The sequence below is a fragment of the Spermophilus citellus genome (assembly GCF_964194105.1).
Source record: "Spermophilus citellus genome assembly, chromosome: 3".
Lineage (NCBI taxonomy): Eukaryota > Metazoa > Chordata > Mammalia > Rodentia > Sciuridae > Spermophilus > Spermophilus citellus.
In genome coordinates, this window is record NC_138184.1 from 211,455,937 (window position 1) to 211,475,246 (window position 19,310).

General features: G+C 34.5%; 1 protein-coding gene across 1 annotated transcript in view; it reads left to right on the forward strand.

The window, feature by feature from the left end:
• The window catches only part of EXOC4 (exocyst complex component 4), an 816,673-nt gene that overhangs the window by 246,932 nt on the left and 550,431 nt on the right, over window positions 1-19,310 (forward strand). The window lies entirely within an intron of this gene.

Consider the following 19,310-nt stretch of genomic DNA (forward strand, 5'->3'; position numbering starts at 1 on the left):
CTCACTGGTACTAAACAGATTTCTGTAATGACCTCAATGACCTGACCTATAATTCCTCCCCTTTTGTGGGCAGGATCTGTGACAGTCTCTCCCATGATTAGTCTACATTATATGGTGGTAGTGAAGGGATTTTGCAAATATAAATAAAGTCCCTAATGATTTGACTTGAAGTTAATCAAAAGGGAGATTAATCTGGTTTGATATGGCCTTATCAGACAAGTCCTTAAAAGAGACATTCTTTCACTGTGCTCCTCTGGTAGCAGTGGAGTAGTGATTTTTGAGAGAAGCATAAGCTGTGTAGTCAGGGACCACAGTGACCCCATTTCAACAACCAGCAAAGAAAATATAGACCTCAGTTCTATAACCACAAGGAACAGAATTCTTCCAATATCTAGAATGAGATGGGAAGAGGGCTGCAAATCTCAGATAAGATTAAGACCCAAAACCTTAATTTCTGGCTAGTGGGGCACTCTTATAGGACCCAAGTAACCCAAATAGCTTAGATTTCTTACCTACATGCATTGTTTGTGTTATTTTTAACCTGCTGAATTGGTGGTGGTTACACAGCAGTAGAAAATGTGTATACCACCTAGCCTTGATATTCCTTGATTTCCAAATATTCCCTTAGACTAATGGATAGAAGTTGATAGACTTTTTCTATGAAAACAACTTTTTTCCTCTTCCTACCCCAAATTTACTCCATTTGTCAATCTTTCAATTGTTTCCTGCCCCTTTAATTGTGACTTTTATTTATTTGGAAGCTAAAAGGGACTTTGGAAAAACTTGAAAGTTTTGTAGGTTATCTGTGTTTCTGTGGGCTTTATTGTATGAGATAACAGTTTTGAAAATATAGTAATTCAAATGTATAATAAAATATCAACATAACCTTATAGGAAAACAGCACAGATGATATTGTTCTCTGAGATTTTTCATGGGTACCTGACACCCAATATTTTAAATGAAACTCATTGTCTCCTTCTCTCCCACCACCCCAAATTTGTTCTTCTTTCTGTGCACCCAGTTTTGTTAAATGAAATCATTGAATTACCAGTTGCCAAACCTGGAAGGCATCCTTGACTCTTCCTTTGACTCTTCCTTTGCCCTCTGATGATCAGAGAACTGATCATCAGAACCTGCTGATGTTGCCTCCTTAGTGCCTCACAAGCCCACCTACTGTTTCATTTTTAAATATTATTTGCTTTCACTCAGGTTCTAACTAACGTTATCTCCTGATTGTTTTTGTCCTGAATTTCTCAAAACCAGTTTTTATATAAGAACCAAAGGGTTTAAAGGATTTAGTGATTTCTTCTGTCTTTTTGTGCTAGGCCCCATGTTGTTTGTGTGTGTAGCAAGGTTCTGTATAATTTTATCACTGGCTCGTGTAGTGTTTTTCTGACCCCATTTTATCACCACGGCCTTGGGGCTTCCTTATATGTCTCTGTCTGTACCTGGAATTGGCTTGTTTCTATCTTTTTGACAACAGCTGTCGTCTCTTGGCAGTACTCTGCTGTGTTATAAGAATTTTATATAGTGCTTATTGAGTACTTACCATGTATCATCAGAACCCTGAAAAACTTCACATACAGTATCTTTGTAGAAGGAAATAGAGTCAGGAAAATTAGATCTAGAAGCAACACTTTATTAGTGGTACCATGGCCCAGAGGGATCATTTCCCAAATATGAGCCCTAAACACAGCAGGGCTTTTACTTTTATATGTAAGCAAGTTTTGGTACATAAAGGCAATTCTATTGGATGGTGCGTTCCACACTCCTTATATGTTGTCAACAGCCTAGAGGCTCTTAGTTCATACCACCTTAGGGGTTTTTATTGCACTAAGCCTAAAGGGGGATGGTTCTGTCCCCACCACATTGTTTCCTGCTTCTGCTACTAAGGTCATCTTATTATAGATGTTAGCCAATTTCGGCCCCTGTAGTTAAATGTCAGTAAGCAGAGCTGCTTGTGTCAGGGTGCAAAACCACAGCCTCACAGCTCTTAAAGTGGGAAAGTTTCCATTTTGCTCTACTACATCTTTTCTATCCTCTTTCACAATGTTTCTTTGGGGACTTTTTTTTTTTTCCTTAGCTCCTCAAATTAGATTATCTTCCTTGTGTGTAACACATATAGTTATTGAATTATTTGTTTTTGTTTGTTTGAGATGTGTATTTATCATTCATTTTCAATTTCATAGTCAGGAACCAAGCCAGTTGGGTTTTCTGTACATAGCAAGAACCTAGTAAGCATCCAATAAATGTTCACAGTTTTCATAGATGAAAAGTTTCATTAACTAAATGGTTGAACTAGACAGAAACATAAGTCTTTTCTCTCCATTATTAGCTTTTTCCAATATATTGATGATACTTGGGGAAATATATACATAAGTCACAGATTAAATTTTGTTAAGGAGGAAGATAAGGGAAACTGATATTACTTGAAGGAAAAAGGTAAAGTTATTAAGATGGCATTTTTTTGGAGTACATACATAATTATATTTTATTCTCACAATCATTTTGTCCAGTAAGCCTTATTAATTTTTTTATATGGCTAAGAAAACCATGGCTGATAGAGGTTAAGTAACTTTACCAAAGTCACAGAACTAGTAAATGGCAATGTTGTTCTCTGATGGTTTTATTATATAGAGTTTGCAGAGTCATTTGAAATGGCTGTGTATTTCCTACTTTATTGGGACAATTTAAATATGGTAAACCCGTCTTATTTAAAATGAACAAATCAATTATTTTGAGGAGATGTATACACCTGTTAAATAATGTCGCCTTCAAGGTGCAGAGCATTTTCATCACCTATAAGCTTCCTTGTGCTCTTATATAGTCTGTTTCTCCCTCTACTCCAAATCTTTAGTAACTGCTGAAATTCGTTACATAACAATAGTTTAGCCTGAAATTTCTAGAATTTTACATAAATGAAATTATCCAACATACAATTTTGTGAATGGCTTCTTTCACTCCACCTAGTGATTTTGACATTTATCCATATTGTTTCTTATCAGTAGTTTGTTTCCTCTTTCAGCTGAACACTACTCTGTTGTATGGATGTACTGCAAGCTATTTATCCCAGAGAGATTCCAGGTTTTAGGTATTGGGAATAATGTGCTGTGATTGTTTGTGTACATGTTTTGATGTGGGAATGCATTTTTAGTTCCTTGGGAATACATAGAAATGGGCTTGCTAGATCATATGGTCAGTATAGAAACTATATAGTCCTAATCAATTGTATCATTTTATATCTCCCCAGCATGTATACCAAAACTTGGTATTGTCAGTTTTTTCCAATTTTGAACATTCAGCTGGGTATATAATGGTATCTCATTACGGTAGCTTGTCCATTTTTAATGTATCGTCTTATTGATGTAGGATCCTACAGAGCTGTGGATTTGGGATTTCTGTATCTAAATAATAACCTAAATTCTTTTTCCTTGTCCAAACCTCTTTTTTATGTGATTTATGTTGGAAAAACTTATATCTACATCCACGAACATTTTAAATACAGAGAATACATGAAGTATTTGACATGTCAACCGGAAAGCCACATAATATTTATGTTCATGTTAAAATTAATAAAGTATTCAATAAAATACTCATTTTGTATATCTGTATAGTTCTAATATTTTCTGAAAGTTTGTGGGTGAGTTCTGAGGGAGCTCTGAAGCTAAAAATTCCCAATTGTTGCTTTATTTGTAATCTCAGGACTGATGCAAAGTGCTACTAATTAAGACTCCATTTTTTTTTTTTTGAGTGCCACCATGGCAGCAAATGGTATCTTAAACTGACAAGCTGTAAATTAAAACTTGCAGAATGCAAGGCCCAGTCTAGGGAAAATGAAGTTATGTATAGGTGACTTGTTCAATTTGAATTAATCAAAGGGCTACTGGTGTAGACCAGATGTGTTCTCTGATGACAAAAACGAATCTTGACATTTTGGATAATGAAAATTCAGTTCAGCACCTCTTAGAGATATGTATGATAATATATTGTCAGTCAGAAGCAGAGGGAAGGGAGATGCACAAACCTTGTCTTATTAAAATAGACAGTATGACAAGTGGACATTGTTGGATCTCTGGTTTCTAAGAAAAAAAATGTCAAGGGAAATCTCTTCTGAAAAAATGATAGGAATAGCTGTTTTGTGGAAGGAGAGTGAAAAGATTTGACTTTTGATGCATGACTTCTTTGACAGTGGCCTTTGTTCATGATTCATAGTTTCATGGTTTATTTTCTTGGGGTACAGGGTAAGGCATGAAAGCCCTGAAAAGGAAACCCACTTTTTTGGTTTGACAGTATTAATGCAGTCATCTAGTTCATACCTTGTAAGCCCACTTATTATTTCCTCTGCGTGTGTTTTTTCTAGTTTAGCGGATTAGCTGCACTGTCTCTTCAAAGGCTATCCAATCAAGGAGGGGTTATTAAAACCAGGGCGATTTATGACTGAGAATTAATTAGAGAAGCATTTTCATGCAAAACATCCAATTTTTTGATTAGCAATGGAGCAGGGCCGCAATTAACACTCTAGGAAGCTTAAATTTCCAGCTTTTTGATTCTCAGGAAATGAGATTATCAAACCAGGGTCAGACACTTGACAGCAAAGCAGGAGTGGGGGAGTGTGAAATTATATTTTAAAAAAATGTCTTTTGATTTTTATTCTGAGATTGCTATTCAGGAAATAGAAAATTCAGAGGAGGGGAAGAACAAAAATATCTAAAATGCAAGAACCAGAAAGACCTGACTTTTTAGTGACCTATTTGCTATGCAGAATATCTGTTGGAAATGGTTACTCAGAGTATGTGTTAAAAGCACAGCAATATTTTTTGTTCCTTAATTATTCACTCTTTCTCTCATAAAATTTCTTTTGGATATTCAGTGCCTGAACAAATATTTAAAATGTTTATGTGTTGTAAGGAGGCCAAAATTTCTTTCATTAGAAAAGGAAGCTTCTTTTCTAAATGGTGGTTTGCTAGTTTGGCGATCTTTTCATTTTTCTTGGTGTTTTTAATATTTTAAATCACTTGAGATATAGTTTAGATAGTGAGTCTTATCAAGCCATAGATTACCACTTATTGATAAGTGACCTTTGTAAAGTGTAGGTGCCTAAGAAGTAAGGCAGCCCCAGATCTGCTATAAAACAAAGTATACTCTGTCATTATTGTAATTGGTGTTCCCCAAGGAGATACACCATAATGGAAATTCATTTGTTCTGGAAAATATTTTTTCACCCTCTAGCCTCTTAATTTGGACATCTAATTTCATTGAGAAATAGAGGAGCAACATATCTTTTGTCTTAGCTCATTCTGCTTTTAAAACTCAGATATGTCTCTTTATTCATTAGGTTCCTAGATTCTTAAATGAATGGACCTCATCAGTATTTTCAAGTTACCCAATCATCTCTTCATTGCCTTGTTTTCATGTTTGCACTTACAATGCTCTGCCTATCTAGAAATAATATATAAATACTGTATTTACATAGTGCAATAGTAATATGTGTTCTTTATGAGTTATTGATACCATGGGCATCCTTGGCAATCATTTATGGAGTAGAACTCTTGATGAACCTTTTACTTGGCCTGGATGGGTGTGGGGTTGGGTATTGGTTAATATGCCTCTATGAATATGACTTCTCTGATGTTCTCCCATCTTTGGTTTCTCTATTTAAAGGTTGGAGTTTTGTTAGAATCTCTAAAAAGAGCTTCAAAACCATGAATGGAAGAGATTATAGGGTATCTATATAATCAGAGATTTCTGGTGTTGCATTTTTTCTCCTGAAAGCATCTCTGATTTAGGAACATGATTCATTGATCTACTCTATCATTCTTGCAATCCCACTCTAGATTCTCAGCTTTATATGTCAATCTTGCTTAATCCGCCTTTCTTTGTTGATGAAGAGTATCTATCACTGGCTGGATGAAAATTGGCTGCAGTTTGATCTTGGGAAAGGAGGAAGAAAAACTGCCAATCCGAGGCCAAAGGGTTGATCTTGTTAGATTTGTAGCTGTCAGTCTCAATGCTGATGTTTGTGTTTTTGGAATGTTGATGATTATATGCTTTTGTGTGTCAGATAAATATTTGCTAAAAGAATTTATAGGGTTATGTTTATAGATTTTTCCTTTTTTTAATTGGGAAATATTTCTGTGTTTCCAGGTCCATTACATAGACTGAGCTGAGAATCAGAGTTTCTCAACCTTTGTGATCTGTGCTGGGGGAAGGTTTATATATGTAGCCTTTGGGCAGTCTGTGGTACCCAGCAGTGTTTGCAGATTTGTGAAGAGTGGGAAGAAGAAGACTAGTGTTTGTTAGGTTTGTAAAATGCTATTTCTATGTGTTTGTATATAAATATACACATTTACAAATTCATATACAATATAGTTCATAACTTTAAGAGTCTTAATACCTATAGGAAAAAAAATAATCTTAGTAAAAACACATAAGGTTAGAGCCTTTTGTAATAAATGTGTACTAAATATAAATATATTTAAATGTTTATTAACATTTAATGTTAATAATATTAATACAAAATGTAGGTGGAAATAATTGAACTTATGATAATTGAAGAAATTTTAATCAGAGGTAGAGTAATTAAATATAAATCATTTAAAAGAAAGCAAAATTCATTATTTAGTGGAGTGGAAAAGTAAGGATTTCCTAAGCTTGTTTCTTTTTTTCTTCTCATAATGTGAAGTTTTTTAGAATTGCAGTTGGACATAGCTCTATCAATTAATTAAGGAATGTGATTTTTCTTTAAGAGGCTCACAATTGATAATAAACATATTATCGTGTGGGATTCCCAGTAGTGAAATGGTGGTGTCAGCTGCTCTCCTGGCAATGTTTCTGCTTTTGTTCCATTTGCTTGTGCTCAGTGTATATATATAGTGGTGGATGACGGGTGTGGAAATAGACTATTTAAAAACATGCTGGCAATGATTGGAAAAAATACTTTAACATGTTAGCATCATATATTTAATCTGTAATAATGATAGAATTGAGTATCTTTATGATTACATATAATCTATTTGTATAGACACAGATACTTAACTATTAAATATAGAGAGATACTATTGAAATTTTTGTTGGACTAGATTACATTGCCATTGAATCTGAAACCCTCTTTAGTGCCACTTCCCATTGAAATACTTGATTGGATAGCGCTATCAAGTCTAGCAGAGATAGTGTAGAAGCAAAGAAATCCATTTTCATAGAATCATGATCAGTCTAATTTGTGGAAGTAGATTATTTTGTGAGGATGAAGGGAAGGATAGGCCAGTGAAATGAAGGGTTGAAACTTCAAGGTCCAAAGAAACAATGGTTTGGGAGAGATTCAGGTCAGGGATTGAAATTTATGAATCTTCTATGTGGTAAATGGAATCCCTGGAGTTGTTTAGCTTTTGAATTAGGATTACATTGAAGGAAAAACTCTTGACCAATCAGAGGAAATAAGCAGAAGAAAAAGGCTGCTACTTGGTTGAAGAAGAAGAGCTCCTGAGACTCTAGGAATGTCTAGAATAAGTTACGGATAGACAGGCAAGTGGACACGCAAGGTTTCTTGAATGAAAGTCATATTATCAGCTTTTTTTAAAAAATCACCTAAATGAGGTCTTAATGATTCCTAGGAACCATAACCAAATGTTTGCTTTTGCTCTCAGTGCCCTTCTGTCAGTTGTGATAACTAGACCTTTCTCTCTCAGCCCAATATGTTCAAACTTGTGGGTTTATTATAATGGCTTAATAGTCTGTTTTAGGCTACAAGTTCCTGAGATAAAATTTTATGATTTCTGTAGCCATTATCAAAATTATTGGTGAAAATTATCTTTATTTAATGTTGACATCAAGTCTTTAATGAAAATGTTTTGTTTTGCTAACATGAACTGAACTGGAACCATTCGGAATTTTCCATTGTAGTCCCAAGAATTACTCTCTCTGTCTTATATAAATTGTCTCTGAGGCCCAACTAATTGCAAGACCTCTTAAGTTAGTGAATGTGAGCCTGTTCTCATTCTGAATCTTATGATAATTTGCAACTACTGCAGATTATCTTAGTTTTTTTTATACCTCTCTCTAATTGCTTGATAGCATAATCACAAAAGTTTGATGTTCTGTAGTAGATTTCTTTAAATAATATAAAAAATGTTATGAATGATTAGTAGCTTGAATGGCTTCCAACATTACTCTCTGGGAGTTTTAATTCCTGTGATTTTGTGGTTGTATTAACCTCATTGGTTTAACTACTGCTGAAGTCTTCTACTTACCCACTGGGTAGCTAGTGTCCATCAGCAGCATTTCATACAGGATGAATAAACAATCTCTTTTTCCTAAGTTCAATGGAATATGTAAATATTTTCAAATGTCTTTTTCCAAATATAGTTTGTTGGAAATGGGACCCATGATGAAGAAATATTATCAAGTATACTCCTTTGGTAGCAGATGGCTAATGGTAGTTGTGTAATATTTGCATTTGGATTACAGGTTATGTTTTAGAATAACTAAATGTACTAAGGAAATACATTTCTTGATATTGGTGTATGATAGATTTAAATTGTAGGAGCAACTCTATGGTAGTGGTCTAGTAATCTGAAATTATTCATGTACGTAATTAAAGTTTAGGTGGTCTTCAGTGGTATTGAACCCCTTAAAAACATATTCTCCTCTGGGACTAGGAAGCATCTTCTGAGTTTATCTAGTCTAGTGACTATGAATTGTATATATTCTCTAGGACACTTAGAGGCATAAATACCATTTGGGTAGAATCATCAGTATTGCCTTAGAGGGAAAGAGTAACAACAACTCACTAATCAGCATTCCCAGCCCTCTTTTGAAAGCTTCATCCAGAGAAGCTCAAGTTCTTTGTTTTTAAATGTTTGAATTTTTCACATATTTCAAATTTTGCTATTTTTTAAAATGATACAATGAACCTTTCTATGAACACTTGTTTATACACCTGTAATGTTGAGGAACAGAGGAAGGATAATCCTATTTAAAATTTGATAGACTCCCGAATTACATTCCAAAATTTGTTTTACCAGTTTATACTCTTTGCAAAAGTCTATGAAAGTGTCCATTTCTTTTCATTCTTAACATTATTTAATAATGTCAATTTTTAAAAATGTAAATTTTTTAAGATTTCAAATTTTACTGACTAGTGAAAGTACCTGATAGATAGCCATGTTTATATATGTACATTTATTTGATGTTTGTGTGTGTGTGTGTGTGTGTGTGTGTGTGTGTGTGTGTGTGTGTGTGTTTTAATACTGGGCATTGAATTTGGACATTTTACCACTGAACTCTATTGGCATTCCTTTGTTGCTTATGTTTTGTTTTAAGATGGGGTCTTCCTAATTGCTGAGGAGTGCCTGGAACTTGTGATCCTCCTGTCTTGGCCTCCTAAGTCAATGGTATTACAGACATATGCCACCATGCATTATGATTTTTTCCCAATAAATTATTAGTAGGAAGGGCTGGTTTGTAGCTCAGTGGTGCAACATTTGCCTAGCATATGCGAGGCACTGGGTTCAATCCTCAGCACCACATAAAAATAAATAAATAAAATAAAGGTATTGTGTCCATCTAAAACTAAAGAAAAATATTTTTTTAAAAAAATGATTATTAGGAGTCTAAAACTAACCTCTTTCCTATTTTACTGGCTGGTACCTTCTTTTTAAATGATTTTAAATGTCTTAGATGTAATTGTATTATAAATATTGTCTCCCAGTCTGATCCTTAGATAAAATGTAATTTGGAGGAAAAGATGATTTTGTTAAAAACAATCTTAAAGCTACAACTGTAATTGTATGGTATGAGTTTATTTTTGATATGATTACTTCTTTTAGATGAATAGACATTTTTAAAAACTGCAAAGTAAATAGGTATAGTTTTCCTTGAGTAATCTGTTTTAGTGTCTCACAGTCCTTACCAGCTGTTTTTCAACTTTTCAAAAATTTAAATGTGACAATTAACATCTTATATTAGTTTGAATATCTATCTAGTTTAGTAGTCAAGAATTTTACCCAGCATAAAATTTCAAGATTTTATTAGTCACTTTTAATTAATCTCAAATGTTTAGTTAAAAAGCAGCAACTTAATTCTCCTTTTCTTCTTAAAATTAGTCTGTTTTATGGACTGTGAGCATATTCTACAATATCGATCTAGATAGATTGCAAGTGGGCATCGTTTGTACTTTTCAGAAGGGAAGCACAGATGTTCAACAATTTGCTGACAGTAATGCCACAGCAGAACTAGAAATTAAGATCCCAGTCTGTTAAGATGTTCTCTCAACATAAAAATGACTATGCCATGCAAATAGGGCATAGCTCTCCTGTCTAGTAATAATACATGGCTCAGTATGTGGTCCAGCATGTGTTTCTTGTAGGAGACATGAGAATCATTCCTGTATTGTGTTCCTCAAGGCTTCCATGAAGAGTTTCCATCTGGCTAATGACCAGGGCTGATTATGGCTGGAAGAAGCCTAGCAAGACTCCTTGATCTTCTCCCTCACCCGCCCAACTCCAGCAGTTACTGATATGGTGTAAACTAAGTTCAAATTGGAGCATTATAACACCTCTCCTCTTAATATTAAAAAAATAAAGAACAAATATAGTTAATTTTATTTATCAATGACTATAAAGTTTCCTCATTGAATATGTAATGGCATTTCTTATCTCATATGTCCATAAGAATTATCTCTCTTCACTGAAGAAGTACAATATAAAGTATGTCCTGAACAGTGTCCTCCAACTTCAGGGTAGATCTGGAGGGTTTAAAAGACAGACATCTGTTTTTGAGTTCCTGACTTAGACTCAGCATTTGCAAATTTTTCTAGGATGCTGCTTTTGCTCATCCAGGGAAACATGCTTGGAGAATTACTATTCCAAACCTTGTAGTAAAAGTGAAAAAAGATGGTGCTGAGCAGAATAGACCTGTTGACTCTTACCAAGTATTTGTTTCTTCTTTAACACTCTAGTATTTAGGAATTATCTTATTTCCCCTGGAGAATATCAAATCTAATAGATTTATGCACATGCATTAGGAGATCATCAACCTTACATCTTTTCCCCTGGGCCTAGAGTAATTTGAAAAGAGACATTCCCATCAAGTGACATAAAACCTGTAGCTATAGTAACAAATTAACAATTACCAGTCTCTGTAATTAGGTGTTTGTACAAATCTCCTTCATTGGGGTTTTATGCATGAATTACAAACCTGGAGATAGGATAATATTTGGGGAAAGAATGTGAAGGACTTGTTTCAAGGTCTCTTATTCTAATAGAGATTTCAGACTAAGTTTGAATTGAAAATAAGTAATCATGTGCCTATAAGGCATACCACATTCTTGAATATAATAAAATACTGCGAGGAAGATATTATCTTCATGCTGGTTGTTTAGTTGTACATTCGCGTGAGCAATTTTAAAGGTCATCTAGTGGCCACGGTTAGTTGCTTTGTCAGTGTCCGTTTTACTTTGCCTCCACACGCTGCTGACTTTGTTCTGGGTGGTAATGTTCTCAGTGATACATTTCTCTGTGTCCTTTGCAATTGGATGAAGCCAATGAGATATAGGTAGAAGTAGTTGTATACTTCTGAGAAAACTCCTTAAAAAGGGGGCTGATTCACTTGAGAAGTAGGAACTCTTTTTTTTGGGGGGGGGTATAATACCATGACCATTGAGCTACATCCCCAGCCCTATTTTTTGTATTTTATTCAGAGACAGGGTTTCACTGAGTTGCTTAGTGCCTCACTTTTGCTGAGGTTGGCTTTGAACTCAGGATATTTTATTCTCTGCCTGCAATTTGAATGTGATGGCTTATTCAGTAGCCATTATGAACTATGAGGTACCTTGAAATTGGAAGCCAGGGACTAATGTTGGTAGAGCAAGGAGGACTACTTGACTATGTACCTTCAAATTGTCTTTTTTAACCTATTTATTTGGATTTTCTGTTATTTGTATGTAAACCTTATTATTTATATTGAAGATGGCATTTTCTTTTGTTTTAAAGATTAATACATCTTTAAATCTATGAGGTGCTTTTACTATTGATCCTGTGAATTCATTATAAATTGTCCCATGATTAGGACTAGCTTCCTGACATTCTACATCTTTTCTTTTTTCTACTTTTCACCTAGTGAAATAGTATGTTTTGGGGCTGGGACGGTAGCTCAGTGGTAGAGCGCTTGCCCCGCAGGCATGAGGCCCTGAGTTCGATCCTCAGCACCACATAAAAATAAATAAATAAAAATAAAGATATTGTGTCCATCTACAACTAAAAAATATATTTAAAAAAAAGAAATAGTATGTTTTTTTTGTAGTCTGAAGAACAGGTTTTAATTTTAATAATTTAAAAAGTTTTATTAACATAAAATTCCCCCATTTTAAGTGTATAATTTGGTGATTTTTGGTGAATTTACTGAGTTGTATAAATATTACCACAATCCAGTTTTAAAACACATTTGTCAACTTGTTTGTATATATAAAATAAAACATTTTATTTGTTTATGTAATCCCTCATTCCTATTTTTAGGAAATCCTCATCTCTGCCTCAAACAAATAATCCTATCAAGTTGTAATAAGTGCTATGGAAGGAAGGTGTGGGGTGCTTAGAAAATGAGCAGTACAAGAGACAGCAGAGCCAGTAGAATCAGATTTCTTCTCTGGGGATCTCTGAAGGGAGATGGGGCAGAGGCAGAGTAGATTGTTCCTTACACAAGGAAGAGAATGGTGAAGGCATTGAATCAGGAATAAAAGGAGGGCGTATAAGAATTTCTTAAGGAGCTAGTGTAATGAGGAAGAACTTGAAGAGTTAGGCTGAACATCATTCAGTGATGTGGCTACACATTGTCTCATTAGTTACATGACTTTTTTGGGAAAGCAGTTAATATAGAAGATAAAATAAATGATTTTTTTGCCATATAACTGATGTTATTTTTATCAATAACAGTTTTATATATTTTCTTAAACTTCCTTAAAGTACAGCATGCACCTCTTTATCTTCTTGAACACGAATATTTTACATATTGTATAACTTTTTATTGGTAACTTCAGGAAGTCATTATGAACTTCAAACAGCATACTATATTAAGGTTTGAGTCTGCTTGTCTTTGATTCAAATGATCTAGCATCTTGTCTGGGGTCTAATTTTTACTTAATTTTATTTTCTTTTCCTTCTTTCTTTCCTATTGTCAGGCTTTTTTTCCTGTTCCTGGCTTATATTCTTCTAGTAATCTTTGTCCCCTTCTTTTTTTTTTAAATGTAGAAATTGGATATGAGAATGTATTGTTCCGTGTAAAGTAGAAGTAAATAGACTTGTGGTGAGTAATAAGGCATGTGAAATTTATAACATCTATCTTGTCCCCTGAGAGGTCATTTTTGTTTACTTCCAATTCTCAATTACTGGCTGGATTCGTGAAATTGCTGGATATGTGAGCTGTATCTGCTCTCCAATTTGCTAGACAGTAATTGGGCAGAGGAGAAAATTGGTTGTTCCATTGAATGTGTTTTTCTAGTATGTTGGTGGCTGGCTCAGTAGATACCGAACCCTTATTAATCGGTTGTCATACCCAGATATTGTTCAAGGTGTTGAACAATAATATAATTTTAATTATATTAAATAATATAATTAGTATTGATGATATGTTTTTGCTGTTTTATAATATATTAATTCATGTAGTCCTAATATTCAACTCATAGGAACATTTCTATGTTTAAAAACAAAAAGTAACTTTGTTCTCCCATGTAATTTCTTATAACAGCATATTCTAGAATGAATGTTCCAGAAAATTTGATAAAGATGTTCTTCTAAATAGCATCAGATGCCTCTTTATTGGCTAAATTATTGTTATATTATCATCATCATCATCACTACCATCATCATCATTATTATTATGATGGTGCTGGACAACAAACTAGAGACCCCCTTCCACATCCTATTTCACAGACCTACATCCTCAGCCCCCAGCACCTACATTATTGATGGTACATCCCCTAGTCTCAATTTATAAACTCTCCATAGGAATAGCAAGAAGCATCAAAGTTCTTAAAAGGAGTCTAATGGAAATATAAAAATATACAGGAAAGCAGGGTTACATATTTTAAGTTGATTGAACTACAGTGAAACTCTGAGGGCTTAGACTTAGGGGTTCTATGAATTAGGCATTATACTGAGAAAAAAAAAAAGAGTTTGCTACAGGAGAATGGGGATACTTTGATCCAAAGTCTATGTCCTTTGTACTATGATAAATTATACCTTCTGCATGTAAGGACATTTTTTTCTGATATTTGGACTAAGGACATTTGAACTTTTTATTTGCTGTCCTCAGTTTAGTTTTTATCAATTATTGAGAAATTCAGATTGATAAACCAACTGTTAAACTATAGTTTTTTTTAAAAAAATATTTTTATTAGATTTTGATAGACCTTTATTTTATTTACTTATTTATATGTGGTGCCAGGAATCGAACCCAGTGCCCCATGCATGCTAGGCAAGTGCTTTACCACTGAGCCACAACCCCAGTCCTAAACTATAGTTCTTAATATATTATTTTGAAAAGAATATGTTATTTAGAGCATATTGTTTCTTTTGGGCAAATTTACTTTTGGTTTTACTTATTATACTGAGATTGGGGAAAAATCTGGCTCCAAATTCTTTTTGCAACTAATGCATGAAGCAGTATATTGCAAGAGATCTGGTATATACTTTCATCAGATGAGTTGTAAAACCTTTCTATCTTCTAGCCCTTGAAATTACAACATTAGGAGCACAAGACACTGAAATTTTCAAATGGCATTTTTTCAGGGGGAAGACGGCCAGTGTCTCATTGGGGAGTTCTTCTGCCCAGAGGAATCCAAGCCACCCTAAGTAGCCACCCTAAATCTTGTTATCTCAAATAATTAAACCACCCTAAATTTTAACATCTCACAACAATTAACAAATAATAAAACACAAACACTCAGAAATATATTTGCAAAAGCGAAGCCCCTGATAGATCTAGACTACATGGGTTCTTGAACTACACAAAGACAAAATGGCTCTGGTGGTTTATTTAAGGGTATACATGAAAAAGCAGGGTTAAGGTTTCAAGGGCAGTGTCTTGCTTTGTGATGTCTTGTAGTCAGCTGGTTGATTAACATCTTGGCAGGTCACAGCTATCTCAGTGCTCTCTGTGATGTTAGGCAGAGCTTGAGGGGGAAGTTACATTAGGAGATGTAATATGGAATGCATTACAATTCTTATTACACATATAGACCACAATTTTTCATATCTCTGGTTGTATATAAAGTATGTTCACACCAATTCATGTCTTTATACATATACTTTGGATAATGATGTCCATCACATTCCACCATCCTTGCTAATCCCCTGCCCCCCACCCTTTCCTTCCAACCCCTCTGCCCTATCTAGAGTTCATCTATTCTTCCCATGCTCCCCCTCCCTACCCCACTATGAATCAGTCTCCTTATATCAGAGAAAACATTCAGGTTTGTTTTTTTTGAGATTGGCTAACTTTAATTAGCACTATCTTCTCCAACGCCATCCATTTACCTGCAAATGCCATGATTTTATTCTCTTTTATTGCTGAGTATTCCATTGTGTATATATGCCAATTTTTAAAAATGCATTCATTTACTGAAGGGCGTCTAGGTTGGTTCCACAGTTTAGCTATTGTGAATTGTGGTGCTATAAGCATTGATGTGCTGTGTCCCTATAGTATGCTGTTTTTAAGTCATTTCAGTATAGAATGAGGGGAGGGATAGCTGGGTCAAATGGTTGTTCCATTCCCAGTTCTCCAAGGAATCTCCATACTGCTTTCCATATTGGCTGCACCAATTCGCAGTCCCACCAGCAATGTATGAGTGTGCCTTTCCCCCACATTCTTACCAACACTTATTGTTGTTTATCTTCATAATAGTTGCCATTCTGACTAGAGTGAGATGATAGTTTAGAATATTTTTGATTTGTATTTCTCTAATTGTTAGAGATGATGAACATTTTTTCATATGTTTGTTCATTGGTTGTTTATCCTCTTCTCAGAAGTGTCTCTTCAGGTTCTTGCCCATTTATTGATTGGGTTATTCGGTTTTTTGGTGTTTAGCTTTTTGAGTTCTTTATATACCCTAGAGATTATGCTCTATCTGATGTATGAGAGGTAAAAATCTGCTCCCAAGATATAGGCTCTCTATTCACCTCATAGATTGTTTCTTTTGCTGAGAAGAAACTTTTTAGTTTGATTACATCCCATTTATTGATTCTTGGTTTTAATTCTTGCACTATAGGAGTCTTATTAAGGAAGTTGGGGCCCAATCCCACATGATGAAGATTAGGGCCTACTTTTTCTTCTGTTAGATGCAGAGTCTCTGGTTTGATTCTTAGGTCCTTGATCCACTTTTAGTTGAGTTTTGTGCATGGTGAGAGAGAGGGGTTTAATTTCATTTTGTTGCATATGAATTTCCAGTTTGCCTGTTGAAGAGCAAGGTAGATCTTTCTATCTTCTAAGGTCTTCTTTGATTTCTTTTTTTAGGGTTCTGTAGTTTTCATTGTATAGATATTTCACCTCTTTCATTAAGTTGTTTCCCAAGTATTTTATTTTATTTTATTTTTGCAACTATTATAAATGGGGTAGTTTTCCTTATTTCTCTCTCAGAGGATTTATCACTGATATACAGAAATGCCTTTGTTTTCTGGGTGTTGATTTTATATCCTGCTGCTTTACTGAATTCATTTACTATTCTAGAAGTTTTCTGGTGGCCTTTTTTGGGTCTTTTGGTATAGAATCATATACCTAGGAACCAACTTTCTGTTTTGTCAATTGTTTCCATTGTTTCTTTTTTATTTCATTTCTAATTTTAATTATTTCTTGCCTTTTACTGCTTTTGATTTGTTTTTATTTTTCTAGGGCTTTGAGATTTAATGTGAGGTCATTTATTTGTTGGCTTTTTCTTCTTTTAAGGAATGAACTCCATGCAATGAACTTTCCTCTTAGTATTGCTTTCAAAGTGTCCCAAAGATTTCGATATGTTGTGTCTATGTTCTCATTTACCTCTAAAATTTTTTAATCTCTTCCTTTTGTTTTCTGCAACCCATTTTTCATTCAGTAGCCTATGTTTAGTCTCCAGGTGTTGGAGTAGTTTTTTATTTTATCATTGATTTCCATTTCATCTCATTATGATCTGATAAAATGCATAGTAGTATCTCTACTTTTTTGTATTTGGTAAGAGTTGCTTTGTGGCATATTATGTGGTCTATTTTAGAGAAGGATCCATGTGCTGCTGAGAAGTGTATCTGCTTGATGCAGGTTGAAATATTCTATATATGTCAGTTAAGTCTAAGTTATTAATTGTATTATTGAGTTCTATAGTTTCTTTATTCAACTTTTGTTTGGAAGATCTATCCAGGGGTGAAAGAGATGTGTTAAAGTCACCCAAGATTATTGTGTTGTGGTCATATGACTCTTGAACTTGAGAAGAATTTGTTTGATGAACATAGCTGCACCATTGTTTGGGGCATATATATTTATGTTATGTCTTGTGGGTGAATGGTTCCCTTGAGCGCTATGTAATGCTCATCTTTATTCCTTTTGATTAACTTTCCCTTGAAGTCTACTTTGTTTGATACAAGGATAGCAACCTCTGCTTGCTTCCACAGTTCATGTGAGTGGTATGATTTTTCCCAACCTTCCAACTTCAGTCTTTGTATGTCTTTTCCTATCAGATGAGTCTCCTAGAGGCAGCATATTGTTGGGTCTTTTGTTTTTTTAATCCAATCTGCTAGCCTGTGTCTTTTGATTGGTAAGTTTAAGCCATTAACATTCAAGGTTATTATTGAAGCATGTTTTGTATTCCCAGCCATATTTGTTTATTTTTTTTATTTAACTTGAGTTGATTTTCTTTATTTTTTTTGAGAGAGAGAGAGAGAGAGAGAGAGAGAGAGAGAGAGAGAATTTTGAGAGAGAGAGAGAGAGAGAGAATTTTTTAATATTTATTTTTTTTTTAGTTTTCAGTGGACACAACATCTTTGTTTGTATGTGGTGCTGAGGATTGAACCCGGGCTGCATGCATGCCAGGCGAGCATGCTACCGCTTGAGCCACATCCCCAGCCCCAGAGAGAATTTTTTTAATATTTATTTTTTAGTTTTCGGTGGACACGACATTTTTGTTTGTATGTGGTGCTGAGGAATGAACCCAGGCCGCACGCATGCCAGGCAGGCGTGCTACCGCTTGAGCCACATCCCCAGCCCTTGACTTGATTTTCTTCTTTGATTTGTTTTTTCCTTAGGGTACTCCCTCCCTCTGCTGATTTTCCTTGTTGTTTTTGTTTCCTCTTCATGGATTATTTTTCCAAGGATGTTTTGTAGTTCTGGTTTTCTAGCTATAAATTCTTTTAACTTTTGTTTATCATGAAAGATTTTTATTTCGTCTTCAAACCTAAAGGTTAATTTTGCTTGATACAAGATTCTTGGTTGAAACCCATTTTCTTTCAGAGGTTGATATATATTCTTTCAGGATTCTCTACCTTTCAAGGTCTGTGTTGAAAAATTTGCCGTTATCCTAATTGGCTTTTCCCTATATGTAATATGATTCCTTTCTCTCATGGCTTTTAAAATTATTTCCTTATTCTGTATGTTGGGCATTATTATTATAATGTGCCTTGGTATGTATCTGTTGTGAATTTGTACATTCGGTGTCCTGTAGGCTTCTTGAATTGGGATTTCCAATTCAGTCTTCATGTTTGGAAAGTTTTCTGATATTATTTCATTGAATAGATTGTTCATTCCTTTGGTTTGGACCTCTGTGCCTTCCTCTTTCTCAATAACTCTTAAATTTGGTCTTTTTATGGTATTCCATATTTCTTGAATATTCTGCACGTGGTTTCTTACCATTATTACTATGTGATCTATGTTCTTTTCAAGATTATGTATTTTGTCTTTATGTCTGATGTCCTATCTTCCAAGTGGTCTACTCTGTTGGTGATGCTTTCATCTTAGCTTTTAATTTGGTTTATTGTTTCTTTCATATCAACGATTTCTGTTTTTTTGTTTTGTTTTGTTTTTTTAGGAACCTCTATCACCCTGTTGAGGTGATCTTTTGCTTCCAGTATTTGTTTATATAGCTCCTTGTCGAACTGATCTTTCATTGCCTGTATTTGCTCTCCTATATCTTCCTTGAGTTCACAGAACATTTTAACCATGTACCTCCTGAACTCCTTCTCTGTCATTTCTTTTGCTGTGGCTGCCAATGTTTCTACTGGTATCTTGATTTGTTTGGGGCACTTTCTTCCCTTGTCTTTTCATGTTTCTCATGTGTCTTCCTTTCCAGCTCTGAGTCTGGG